The sequence below is a fragment of the Diabrotica virgifera genome, chromosome 7 (assembly GCF_917563875.1).
Source record: "Diabrotica virgifera virgifera chromosome 7, PGI_DIABVI_V3a".
Taxonomy (NCBI): Eukaryota; Metazoa; Arthropoda; class Insecta; order Coleoptera; family Chrysomelidae; genus Diabrotica; species Diabrotica virgifera.
The window spans coordinates 45,697,694-45,712,106 of NC_065449.1; positions in this window are offsets into that span (position 1 = coordinate 45,697,694).

Consider the following 14,413-nt stretch of genomic DNA (forward strand, 5'->3'; position numbering starts at 1 on the left):
TACACCTTTTCTTGCACTGATATATTTATACATAACTTGAAAGATTTAGCAACTAAACGCCATACTGTCTGTGTGCGTATGCGCGCAGTATTATGAAATTTTACTCTCAATCGCGCCTAAAGAAGTATAACTTCAAAAAAGTTAATTAATAGCAAGCTGAAAATTTAACGGTGTCTAGTCGGACAAACTTTGATGTATGGAAACACTGGAACAGGGAAAGTTTTAATTGTGGAACAGTTTAAAAATTTGGAACGTCAGATTACGAAAACGTTCCATGTGTTTTGTCGGACAGAACTTCCAATTGATTTGTTACCATTTCATTTAACCCTCGTGCAAAAATCAGACTGGTGTTTATTACCAACTGGGCATTTTAATGAGTGGAACACAAATAACATGTCATGTGACAGAAATAATGTTGGTTAGTAATAGCAGTCTGATTTTTGCATGAGAGTTTAATGAAAGGGTAACAAATCAATTGGATATTTTGTTTGACAAAATACATGGGATGTTTTCGTAATCTGACGTTCCAAATTTTTAAACTGTTCCACAATTAAAACTTCCCCTGTTCCAGTGTTCCAGTACATCAAAGTTTATCCGACTAGACACCGTTAAGCTATTAACAGATTTTCAGCTTGCTATTAATCAACTTTTTGTTAATACGCGGGATCCAGGTCTATTATAATGATCCAAAAAATCTAAGAAAATTGAACGAATCGAAAAAATTTATGTTTTGAATTTGTTTAAAAAGATTGTTTAAACAATTTTCCGACCGCGGCACCTCTTGGCACCCTGCGGATTTGTTATAAGGAACTCTTTTTTAGTAAGTTTGTGCAAAAAAATCGAATCGGAATAATTTACCTAACGGGGGCGACCATACAGCCTGGACTATACAACCGCGAGCAATTCAAACTAACCGGAAATCATTCGGTCATTACGGAGCATTACGAACTTGGGTCTCCAGTTACGTCACGACTCCCTTCTCTTCGAGATGCGCAATATATTATCTTGTTATTTATAGTATCATGATTCAAAGTAGATAAATATAAATAAAAACATTAAAAATAGAAAACAAGAATTAAGTTATAATCTTACGTTGAAGTAAATAATAAAAACAATAAATAAAATAAATACATACAGTAAAGAATAACAACAAATCTGAAGTGTCGATATCGTAACTGCCAAATAAATGTTACCAATTTATGCCAAAATGTCACCTTTGTTCGATCGCAGTTAGAGTGGAATCCGAATAAGTGTGCTTTATAAAAACGCTTTATATTCCATTTATACAAAAATTAAATGAAACAAGTTAGGATATGTTTCTTTAAATTTACATTAATAGAAATTTTCTAATATTATTTCTACGCGTATATAATAAAATATGTCTAGTGGCTGTAATTCCAGTGTACTCAGCTAAACGATTCTAAAAAGGAACACACCTGCGATGTAAATATTTCGTGTTGGTATGTGATGAATTACCAACCGCAAGTAACAGGTTTCGTCTCGACTGCCAGACATGTACGGAAACATCTGGAAGAATGACGCAGCGAACAAGCGAGGAAAGGATTTCTCGTGAATGTCCGGCGGTCAAGGCTACGGATTACTAGGAATGGACGGTTCCGTTTTTCTGGAACGTTCAAGAACATGCCTGCTATTTTTGTATTCAATATATAAGGACGCGAATTTTTAAGAGTAGTTTAGTCTATAAGGTAAATTCCGTCTGTACAGTTGTATAAATAAAGGCGTATATAAATACGAACCGCTTGTTTTATTGTTACAGTATTATGTGACATCACGTGCTATGACGCGGATGACGTGCAACGGTATCTATATTGTACGGTCTGTACATGCCTTAATTGTGCACCTAATTAACCTTGTGCACCTTAATTTCTGCAATAATTTTTCCGTTAAAGTAAAATGTTTATAGTTATTTTGTATTTTAGGTTGTCACGAGGTCGACAATAAAATCAAAACTGTGGAAACGTTACATTCATCTCAAAAAGAAAAATCTACAGGTAAACACGCTGAAGAAAAGATATATAAAAATACGAAAGTTAAGACTGGACAAAAACCTTATAAGTGTGAAATTTGTTTAAAGCAGTTTTCTCACAACTGGTTTTTGAAAACGCATATAAGAGTACATACTGGGGAAAAACCATACAAGTGTGAAATTTGTTTTATGCAGTTTTCTCATAAAGGTAATTTGAAAACACATTTGAGAGTGCACACTGGGAAAAAACCACACAAGTGTGAAATTTGTTTTATGCAGTTTTCTCATAAAGTTAATTTGAAAACCCATTTGAGAGTGCACACTGGGAAGAATCCTTACAAGTGTGAAATTTGTTTAACGCAGTTTGCTCGGAAAGATAGTTTGGAAACACATTTAAGACAACACACTGGAGAAAAACCGTACAAGTGTGAAATTTGTTTTAAGCAGTTTTCTCTGAAACGTAATTTGAAAGCACATTTAACAGTGCACACTGGAGAAAAACGTTACAACTGTGAGATTTGTTTAAAACAGTTTAGTCAAGCAAGTTCTTTAAAAGTACATTTGAGAGTACACACTGGGGAAAATCCTTACAAGTGTGAAATTTGTTTTACGCAGTTTTCTCAGAAAAGTAATTTGAAAAGACATTTAAGACAACACAGTGGAGAAAAACCGTACAAGTGTGAAATATGTTTAAAGCACTTTACTACTGCAAATCATTTGAAAACACATTTGAGAGTGCACACTGGAGAAAAACCTTATAAGTGTGAAATTTGTTTAAAGCAATTTAACCGTGCACATCATTTAAAGAGACATTTAAAAGTGCACGTTGTAGAAGAACTTTACAAATGAGAAATTTTTTGTAACCAGTTTAACCATGCACATATTTTAAAAACGATTTTGAGAGTGCACACTGGTGCAATACTGCAAGTGTGCTATTTGTTTTAAGTAGTTTAATGATAAAAGTAATTTAAAAACACATTTGAAAGTGCAAACACATTTGAGAATACTCGTGCGAAATACAATGCCAATGACCGGACCTCTTCTTAAGTTTACGACTAAAGGCGCCTCCACACACACTGGAAAAACCGAAGGCATGCCTTGAGGCGAACCTAAAAATGAGGGGTTTTCCACACACTACGGTATATACGAAGGCCAGCCTTAAGCCACTCCAGTTTGTGTGCTCGCGCAATGGCGTCAACAGATGATGCTTCTTTGATCTTTTTTAATTCTTTCCGAAAACTGCTACGCATATTATTAATTTTGTTAATTACACAGTCCTTGTTAGCTAGAGGCTCAACTTCTCTCATTTTTTCCGCTAATCTTTGGTAAGCTACTTACTTTTTTATACGGTCATGATAATCTTTTGATGTAGTTTGCCACAAGCACGGAGTATCTCTGAACATATCTATAAATTCCTCTTGATTTTGATTTTCATGGGCCATAATTGTACGATAAAACTGAATGGAACAACAAAACTAATACAATTTAAAACGAATCATCTCGAGGTCTACCTACCGACCCCTCGACACAGTCCGATCGGCCTCGAGACGTGGAGGCCTTACGGCACGACGAATGATATTTTGTATTGAAATTTCTGGCCTGGCAATCAAATGGTTGATAAAGAGTCCTAGGGGTGGTTAAAGTTGCCGAAGTCTTGGCCACACAAAAAACCTCAGGAGATGCTCACAGTATCACGAGAAAAATCAACAAATCCTACTTCCACGTCCTTGTCGTGATTGCTGGGCAATGCATAGCGTACAATGGGTGTGCGTTATGTAGCAGACGGAAGAGGGTGAAAGGCGAATTTCCAGCGCCTAAAAAATGGAATATCTCGGCTAAGGGAAAATACCCTAACAGAAAATTCTAGCCCTCCAGGTTGGGGGTTGGGCGATGGGCCAACAACTCATTCCCATAAAATACTAAAATTGTTACAAATCCACACGTTATGCCTCGGATTCAGGACGGAACTTACGGAAAACGAAACAAGCTACGGAAACGGACGATGATTTTCGGAACATGGAATATTCAAGGAATCTCTACAAAACAATATTTTTGAAGAACTAAAAATGAATCGCATCGATATCTGCGCTCTAACAGAAACAAAAAAGAAAGGAACTGGAATGGAACAAAAGGAAAACTACATTCATATCTACAGCGAAGTGAAGAAGGAGAACAGCAAAGTCAGGAGTATCATTTGCAATACGCAAGAAATATAAGAAAAGTATAAAAGATTGGGAATACGTAAATGAACGAATTTTAAGAGTAGGTCTAAAACTCTATAACGGTAAAAGATACATTTGAGGAAAGCCTAGCGGACACCATCTCAAAAATCAGCAACAGAAAAGAGATTATCATGATGGACGACTTCAATGCCAGAACTGGGTCAAAGATAAATGACGACATTGGGGGAAGATTTGGCGAAGAAACTGTTAATAACAATGGAACAAGACTTGTGGGACTATGTGAAGCGTATTCCTTACGGATAACGAATGGATTTTTTCAGCACAAATCCATCCATAAATACACATGGACGCAGCCAACCCGACAATTGAAATCAATTATAGATTACGTTATCATGAAGCAGAAATCATCAATTGTGACGAAAGATGTACGAGTCTATAGAGGTGCAGAATGTGGAACTGACCACTTTTTACTCAGAGCAGATCTATTCTTTCCATATCTCTTGAAGAACTAAATTGAAGAAACCCAGGAAGAGATTACAGAAGAACACCCGCCTCAGTACAACTACAACATCGACGCACTGAAAGATAATTCAATCTCCTTTCTTTTTAAATTAAGGCTGAGCCAAAAGATAACCAATACACAGTTTAATACAAGAACAGCAGATGAAAAATATGATCGGCTAAAAAAGTGCTTACATGAAGCTGCATTCGAAGCGTTAGGGGAAAAATCCTCAAATAACACTCATCACCCTTGGTTTACAGATTCTTTAAAAGAAAAGACGAGGGAAAAAAAGAAGCATATCAAAAATGGCTCAGTACCAATTGCTCAGAAGACCGAAAAACCTATGCAAGAATAAGAATGGAAACAAAAAAAGAAGTGATTAAAACCAAAGAAAATATGTGGCTGAAGAAATGTGAAGAAATAGACACTCTTATGGGAGGAACAAAAAGCAGAGAAGCTTGGAGAACAATATCAAATTCAAGACAAAACGTACAAGAAAGATGCCAGATATCCCTTATAAATATAAACGAGTGGGAAACATACTTTAGAAACCTATTGCAAGAGAATAGACAGGAATATGTAAGGCAAACCATCATCGCCCCAAACAACCTGGAACAACTAGAAGATATAACAATTCAAGAACTAGAACTAACGTTAAGAGAAATGAAAAACAATAAAGCTCCTGGTCCTGGAGGTATTCCAATTGAACTCATTAAGCACAGCACGACACAGGCAAAAGAAATTTTAGTTGAAATATTCAACGGATGCCTCTCAGGCAATAGTGGCGTGCCCTCTGAGTGGAAAAACTCCATAACTACTATGTACTCCCTATATACAAAAAGGGTGGTAGGAAAAATTGTAATAATTACAGAGGCATTAGTGTGACCAGCTCAGTTGGAAGACTGTACGGACGAATAATAAAGAAACGGATAGAAGAAGAGTGGCAAGATTCCGAAGAACAAAGTGGATTTAGGGCATGTAGATCATGCACAGATAACATTTTCTGCATAAGGCAACTATGTACTAGAAAAACGTTCTGCTAGAAATCTAGAAACTCACATGGTATTTGTAGACTTAAAAAAAGCATACGATACCGTTCCCAGAGAAAAAATGTTTGAGGTATTACAACAAACCACTTTAAATAGAAAATACATCCAAACAATAAAAGGTCTCTATGCTAATGCAACAACAGCAATTAAAATTGGAACGAAACTTTCAAATACCTTTGAAACATCGAAAGGCCTTTTGCAGGGATGCTGTCTGTCGCCAACTTTATTTAAAATTTACCTTCTTCTTCTTTGAGTGCCTCTCCTATCGGAGATTGGATATCATTAGGGCGATTCTAATTTTATTTACTGCTGTTTTGAACAATTCGTTAGTGGTACAGCCAAACCACTCTCTCAAATTTCTCATCCAGGACATTCTTCTACGGCCTGGATTTCTTCGTCCTTGGATTTTTCCTTGCATTATATTTTGTAGGAATGTGTACTTTTGTCCCCTCATCAGGTGGCCTAAGTATTCAAGTTTTCTCTTTTTATATTCAGTAGAACTTCTGGCTTGTTATTTATTCTGCGTATTACTTCTTCATTTGTAATTTTATCCACCCAACTTATTCTTAGTATACGGCGGTAGCACCACATCTCAAAGCTTTCAAGATTTTTAATATTCCTCTGTTTAAGAGTCCATGACTCAACACCGTAGAGCAAAGTACTGAATACATAGCATTTTAACATTCTAGTTGGTCGATTGTAGTACCTCAACGTGTAAACACCGACGATCGCAGCTGTGTTTATTAATAGCGGTGAAATACGAGTTTACCAGTGAGAGTGATAACAATAATTATAACGTACGTATTTGAACATTTTAAATTACATTTGTTTAGTTTATTCGGAACTATAATTAGATCCAGTTTTTTTGCTTTTTACATTAATTAGAAACATCAATAATATTAATGGACTAGCATAAACATCGAAAAGTGATCTAGCCGGCTACCAGTGGTGCCGGCAAAATGTGTAAATATCAACAATATTCTAAACTAAACAAATAATTATTATATTTCATAATATTGTTTCTGCTTCTGACTACATGGGCAGTAACGTGCAAAACAGTTCAGCTTCAAATATGTCTCAAACTACAGATAATGCAACTTCTAGACAAACAACTTCGTATGCATCCATAGTTACATCCATAGTAAAACCTTCGTTTCCAAAGCACACCCAAGCGGTAGTATTACATGCTGATCAAAACCTTAAATTACATGACTATGTTAGAGCTATAGGCGACATTATCGGTCCCAAACAAATTTCTTTTGCTTCTAGGATATCCCATAATAGGATATGTATTAATCTTACCAATTCCAATTTAGTTGAACAGTTATTAACATCGCATCCTAATATTCAGATAGGGAACATTACCCTAAATATTCGCAGACTGGTTTCCCCCACGAAAAGAATTGTCATATCAAATATTTCCCCAACCGTTCCGCACGATTTAGTAGAAAGTGCCATTAAAAATCTTGGGCTTGAGTTAGCCTCCCCGATTTCCTTTTTAAGAGCTGGTATCCCAGGTGATGAGTACTCTCACATCCTTAGCTTTAGACGCCAAGTATATGTTTTTTCCAATACAGATAATTTTGAGTTACAAACGTCAATTGTAATACCTTTTGAAGGTATTGACAACAGAATCTTTTTATCTACAGATAAAATGGAGTGTTTTATCTGTAAACAACCAGGACACATTGCTTCTAAATGCTCTAATCCTCCAACTGTTAATGTAAGCCAAACTCCTAATTCAAATCCCGAATTATCCACGAACACAATCCTTTTACTAGATAACACACAGCCGACAGACACCTCCAGCGTGACCCCTATTACAGATACTGCACAACAGGACACAACTACTGCACTAAAACCAGGCCTTAAACGAGGTCGCTCAGAAGTATCAACGGCCACGAATGAAAACAGTTCCCTAGATGACACTGTTAGCATGCCTCCACCCGTTTCACCTGCCAGCCACATACAGCAGGATAAAACCATTAAGCGAAAAAGAAAGAAACAAAGGACAAACCCACCAATAGAAACCGGACTGACTGAACAAACTAAAGAGGATATAAAAGAGGCCTACAATAAAACACCAGAAGCATTCATACTTCCTCAAGATAATCTGATAGCTTTCCTTGAAAACACCTTTGGAAATAACGATCCTTACACTGAAGCATTGAAATTTACGAGCGATATTAAATCTTTGATCTTAAATTTACAATTTCTGTACCCATCTCTCCAAGAACGGGCAATTAGATATCGTATAACACGTATAAATAAAAAAATTAAACTCCAACTGGAACCTGATGATGCCGAAAGTGTATCTAGCATTGATATGTCCCATGACGTAAGCGATGAAGACAGCAACTCGGACGTATCTCAATTATCTCAACAGTCTCAAAATTCCTTAAAATAATCTGTAATTATATTCACATTAATTCAGTGGAATTGTGACTGGTTTTTTCCCCGTCTTGAACGCTTACAACAATTAATCTCAGACCACGTCCCAGACTTTCTCTGCTTACAAGAGACTAACTTTAACACAACACACAATCCGTATCTTAAAAACTATTCTAGCTATCATTTTATTATTACAACGCATTTAAGGGCCAGCGGTGGATCCTCCATTTTTATCTCGAATGATGTTTTTCACCAAGAATTTTTGTTAAACACAACGCTAGAAGCTGTAGCAGTAACTGCATGGTGCCCTAACAAAATTGTCATATGCAATGTTTACATTCCCTCTAACTATAATCTTGCCAGTGCTGAACTTTTAAATCTCATTAACCAACTTCCAGCTCCATTTATTCTTGTTGGAGATTTTAACGCTCATGGTATTATATGGGGATCTAAAACTACGTTTGGTAGGGGTAAGATTATTGAAGATATTATCATTAATCATGATGTTAATCTTTTAAACACAGGAAGTAGCACGTATTTTCATATACAGTCTGGCTCCTCTTCAATTGACCTGAGCATTAGTGATCCTAAAACAGCTCCTCTTCTTACCTGGTACACGCTTGATAGTCTCTATGACAGCAATCACTTCCCTATCTTCATCACTAATAATGAAGCTAAACCTTCTTATGTTAAGAGCAAATGGAATATCTCAAAAGCTAATTGGGAGCTTTTCAGCGCATCTGTTAAGGATCGAGTTAACGAAATTGTTTATCAAAACAATGCTGATACGGATGTTGATGAATTTAATAGATGCATACTGCAAGCAGCAGAGGAACACATTGGAAGGTACACTATTAATCCATCCCATAAATCTGTACCATGGTGGAACCTATCTTGCAAGCTAGCAGTTAAAGCTAGCAAAAAGGCCTTAAACAAATTTCGCAGAACACGAGCAGAAGTGGACTTAATTAATTTCAAGAGACTAAAGGCCAAATCAAAACGAGTAATAAAAGAACGTAAACGAGAATCTTGGATTAAATTCTCCAGTACTATAACCGCTGACACATCTCCAACTCAAGTATGGAACAAAATAAAACAAATTAATGACGCAACACAACGTATAAAATACCCGCTCTTATCCACGAATATAATATTATCACAGACGACCAGAAAATCTCTGATACCTTTGCACAATATTTTTTAGACAAATCCAAAAACAGAATTAACCATTTAGTGACACGAGACGAACATCACCCTCCTCAGTCCTCCTCATCTAACCCTGATCCACTTAACCTACCGTTTACTCTGGACGAACTCTATGATGTTGTTAGCTCTCTAAAAAAATCTGCTGCCAGACCAGATGGCATTCCCTCAATATTTATTAAAAAACTACATTCAGATACATTAAGAAAATTATTAGATCTGTACAATATTTTATGGACAGATCAACTGTTTCCCAGGGTATGGAGAAAATCCATTTTGATTCCAATTAAAAAGAATGACTGCATGTCAGCATTACCCAGTTCATTTCGACCCATTTCTTTAACCGCTTAACGCACACATTTATTTGCAAAAATACGTCAAAAAATTACCTATTTATTTTATTACAGTAAAATAAACTACGAACAAGACTATTGTCACTAGATATAATCTAAAGTAAAAAAACGCATATTTTATTAGAAAAATATAAAATAACAAATACCCTCATGCGCTCACCCGAGTTAACTCGGTCGTAACTTTTTACATACAAAATACTACAAGTAAAAGAAGAAAATCGCAATTATTCAAGTATAATCATGTTAAATATTGTTAACAGTGTGTTACACTCTAAAACAAGTGGTTACACACAGAGGTACGTCACAGTCAGGGCAGAACGTGACGCCAGCAAAATAAAATTCTACTCATCGTGATCCCACCCCAGTCGGCAGTCGATCGTAGAAAGTTTAAAATTAGAAACGAGAAAACAAGTGGGCACGGGTGCCCATATAAAAATTTTTAGGGGCGGCCAGACGTGAAGATGTGGCAGATTACATTTCGTATACTTTGGATAACCATATATAGTTTAAAGCACCCGAAAGCTAGGGAGGGGGCCACGGGCCCCCCTGCCCATAGGTATGGACGCCCATGCCAGTGGGGATACCGTTATTTAGCGCTAGAGGAGTTAAAACGCGTAGGCGCCTTATATATAGTACAAATATTTTAAACACGAGTTAACTCGGTTAAGCGAAAATAGAAACGTACTTTAAAACCGAGTTAACTCGGGTAAGCACGTTAAGCGGTTAACTTGCTCATTATGTAAAGTCTTAGAAAAAATGATAAATAATAGTCTTAACTGGTACTTAGAACGACATAAGTTACTAAATCCATTTCAGTCAGGATTTAGATCAAATAGATGCACTATGGACAATTTGGTTTCACTTCAGTCTGAAATTGCGTACGCCATGCAAAACAAAAATGAGGTATTTGCCGTTGCTCTAGACATAGAGAGTGCTTTCGATACCACTTCAAAATCAATAATTCTTGCAAAACTTAGTGACCTCAAATTAGAAGGTAATATAACAACATTTATTAATCACTTTTTAACGGATAGAACGTTTCAAGTGTCCATAAATGGTAAAATGTCTGCAACACAAGCTGTAGAGAATGGACTACCTCAAGGTTGTATACTTAGCACCACACTATTCTTAATCTGTATTAATGACATAAGCTCTATGATAAAAGCACCAGTTCAACACGCTATTTACGCCGATGATATCATTCTATTTTGTCAAGGTAGGACCACATCCAGTACATGTGCGTTACTCTAAAACACCCTAGAGTCTATTACCAATTGGTCAGAAAGTACAGGATTCAAATTTTCACCACCTAAATCTGTAGTAATCCAATTTAGTAAAAAATACAGGTCTCCCCAACCTAATTTACAACTACATGGAACTTCGCTTCGTGTAGTAGATAACCATAAAATCTTAGGTATGCAATTTGATAAAAGACTGTCTTGGAGAAATCATATACAAACCACTAAAGCTAATTGTTTAAAAAGAATAAACATAATTAAATCCCTTGCTCACTATCACTGGGGATCTGAAGAGGAAGTATTACTCAGAATTTACCAAGCTCTAATTAGGTCCAAACTTGATTACGGTAGCATACTCTATATGTCTGCATGCAAGTCTCTCTTAAATTCTCTTAACGTCGTTCAGAACACATCTCTTCGTATTTATTTATTTATTTATTTATTAACGGTTTCACCATTATTCAAAAAAAGTAATACAATAAATTATAAAATAGTTGACATAGTTAAATTCTAACATATACAATAAAATACAATATAAAACATATTAAAAATATGATGTAACACCATAAACAAACTAAACATGATCAACACAATTTAACAATTGCCTAAAAGAATAAATTGAATTAAAAAATGGATCAACAGTATATGTGTTAAAGTGCCTAAAAGCTCTAGTCATCGGATCATTTCTACCATAATTAGTACGGTGATACTCAATATAGAATAAAGAAGGATTTCGTAAGTTGTAACTGGTTGTATTAATTCGGATTTCAGATAATAATTCAGGACTGTTAACAAAGCCGTTAATTAGTTTATAGATAAAAAGCATTTCTAGTTTTATTCGTCTATTTACAAGAAGTGACAAATTCAAATGCTGAAGAACATCATTGTTGTTAAAATTATTGAGAATCTGCAATTTAAATCTAGCGTATCGAGCAAAACGTACTTGAATATTCTCAATTAAGACTTTGTCAACCTCATAATAAGGAGACCAAATAATGGAAGCATACTCTAGGGATGATCGAACTACTGAACAATATAAAACTCGAAGAACGGATACAGAAAAAACTTTTGTATTCCTTTTTACAAAACCTAGAGATCTGTTAGCATTAGATGATAGAACACGCAGGTGAGATTTAAAATTTAATTGTTTATCAAAAATTACTCCTAGATCTCTCATCTCATCAACTCTAGACAACACATTTATACCAATATTATATTCATACAGATCTGTAGTGTTAGTTTTTGAGAAACTAATAATATGATATTTGTCGATATTTAATAATAAATTGTTGGAAATAGACCATTCATATACTTTATCTAAGTCATTTTGTAGAATTTTACTATCCAATAAGTTCTCTACAATGTGAAATAATTTTAAGTCATCAGCAAAGAGTAGAAAGTTAACATTTTCAATTACAGATGATAGATCATTGATAAAGAGGTTAAATAATAATGGTCCACAATGTGAGCCTTGTGGTACTCCTGAATGAACCTGAATTTCATCAGATATATAACTGCCAATTTTAACGCGTTGTTGACGACCATAAAGAAAGCTACTGAACCAGGTCACAATGCCATTCCCTAAACCAAGATTCTTCAACTTATGTACGAGTAGGTCATGATTGACTCTATCGAAGGCTTTAGAGAAGTCTGTGTAAATACAATCAACTTGTAATCCCTTTTCAATAGCCTCTAATATAAAACTGTGATAACAAAGTAAATTTGTAACAGTAGATTTACTTGATTGAAAACCATGCTGTTGTGGTATAATTACATTTTTACATGCCCAATTTAAGTGACGAGTCACTAATTTATCCAACAATTTAGGTAATGTTGATTGTATGCATATACCCCTGTAGTTTTTAATATTTTCCCTATCACCTGATTTAAAAATTGGTGTAATAAAACTATCCTTCCAAAAATCAGGAAATTTTTCTGCTTCCAAAGACAAGTTAAACAAACATAAAATGGGATAGGCTAAAGTAAATTTGCAACATTTAATTAAAAGAGCGGGGACACCATCTGGGCCAAATGAAGACTTGTTTTTTAATTGGTTTATTTATACCTTCGAACACTTCAATAATACTTAGAGATACCCTGTTCAAGTCAATTACATCAATAGAGGTAGTAGTTGGTAATGTTATCTTTTTATCTGAATATACTGTGCTAAAGTTTTCAGCAAAAAGGTTAACAACAGTTTGACCATCAGAACTACGTTCATCATTTAAAAACATTGTATTGGGATAACCATTAGATTTACGTAAATTATTGACATATTTCCAAAAACAACTAGGATTGTTCTGAATATTTGTTTCAGTTTTAATCAAATAGTTTCTATAACAAATCTCACTCAGAGCTTTACATTGTAAGCGTAGTTCACAAAATTTATGATAGTCAAAAGGATTAAGTGTTTGTTTGTATTGTTTGTGCTGCATTTTTTTCTTAAAAACCAAATCTTTTAATTCTCTTGTAAACCATACTGGAAAAGTTGATGTTTTATAAAGTTTCAGTGGTACAAATAAATGAATAGCCTCATAGACAATGCTGTAGAAGAATTGAACAGCCAAATTAATATCCTTGATATTATACATATATGACCAATTAATATGAGCAAGATAATTATTTATACCTATAAAATCAATATTCCTAAAATCATAGTAGAAAGTCTCAATAGGTAGTGATGAACTAGAGCTATCAGGAACTGTTACACAATAAGGCACATGATGAAAACTACTGTTAAATAGTATATCCGTTGCTTCACTAATCTCACTACTCAAGTTATGTGTATAAAGTAAGTCTAGAAAAACCCCACGTTTATTAGGAATATGATTCCGTTGATTAAGACCACATGCACCAAAAGAGTCAGATAAAAATTTGCCATTGGATAAATCTGGACAAATCAGTTCTAGAATGTCATCTTTCAGCATCCAAGTGGCGTCCGGCATGTTAAAGTCACCAAAAATAGTTACTTCTGAGCCTAAGTGAGATTCACTTACCTCTAGCACACTATCCACATGTTCTTCATATAGCATATATAGCTGACTTAGGGGGAATGTAAATTGTACCAAAAATGTGCTGAAGGTCACCATATTTGATACAAACAAATAGTTCTTCCAAATGAGCAGAAACAGTAGGTATACTATAGGAATTCAAATATTTACGAACTGCAATTAGGACTCCTCCACCAGTAGACTTATTGTTGACTTGTAGATCGCGATCCTTCCTATAAATATTAAACTCAGGAAGGTCAATTTCATTAGACGAGATTTCATCATTTAACCATGTTTCAATAAGACATATAACATCATATGAACTAACACTAACAGCGAGTTTAAAGTCAGTCAGTTTGGATTTCATACCACCAATATTTTGACAATAAACCATCAACTTCTTTTTTAGTTTTTTGATTCAAAAACTCCCCTTTTGCTAATAATGGGAACACCATTCTTATATCTAACTATCAAATCAGATTCACCTGAATTTTTTCACTCCTCCAGTTCCTTATAA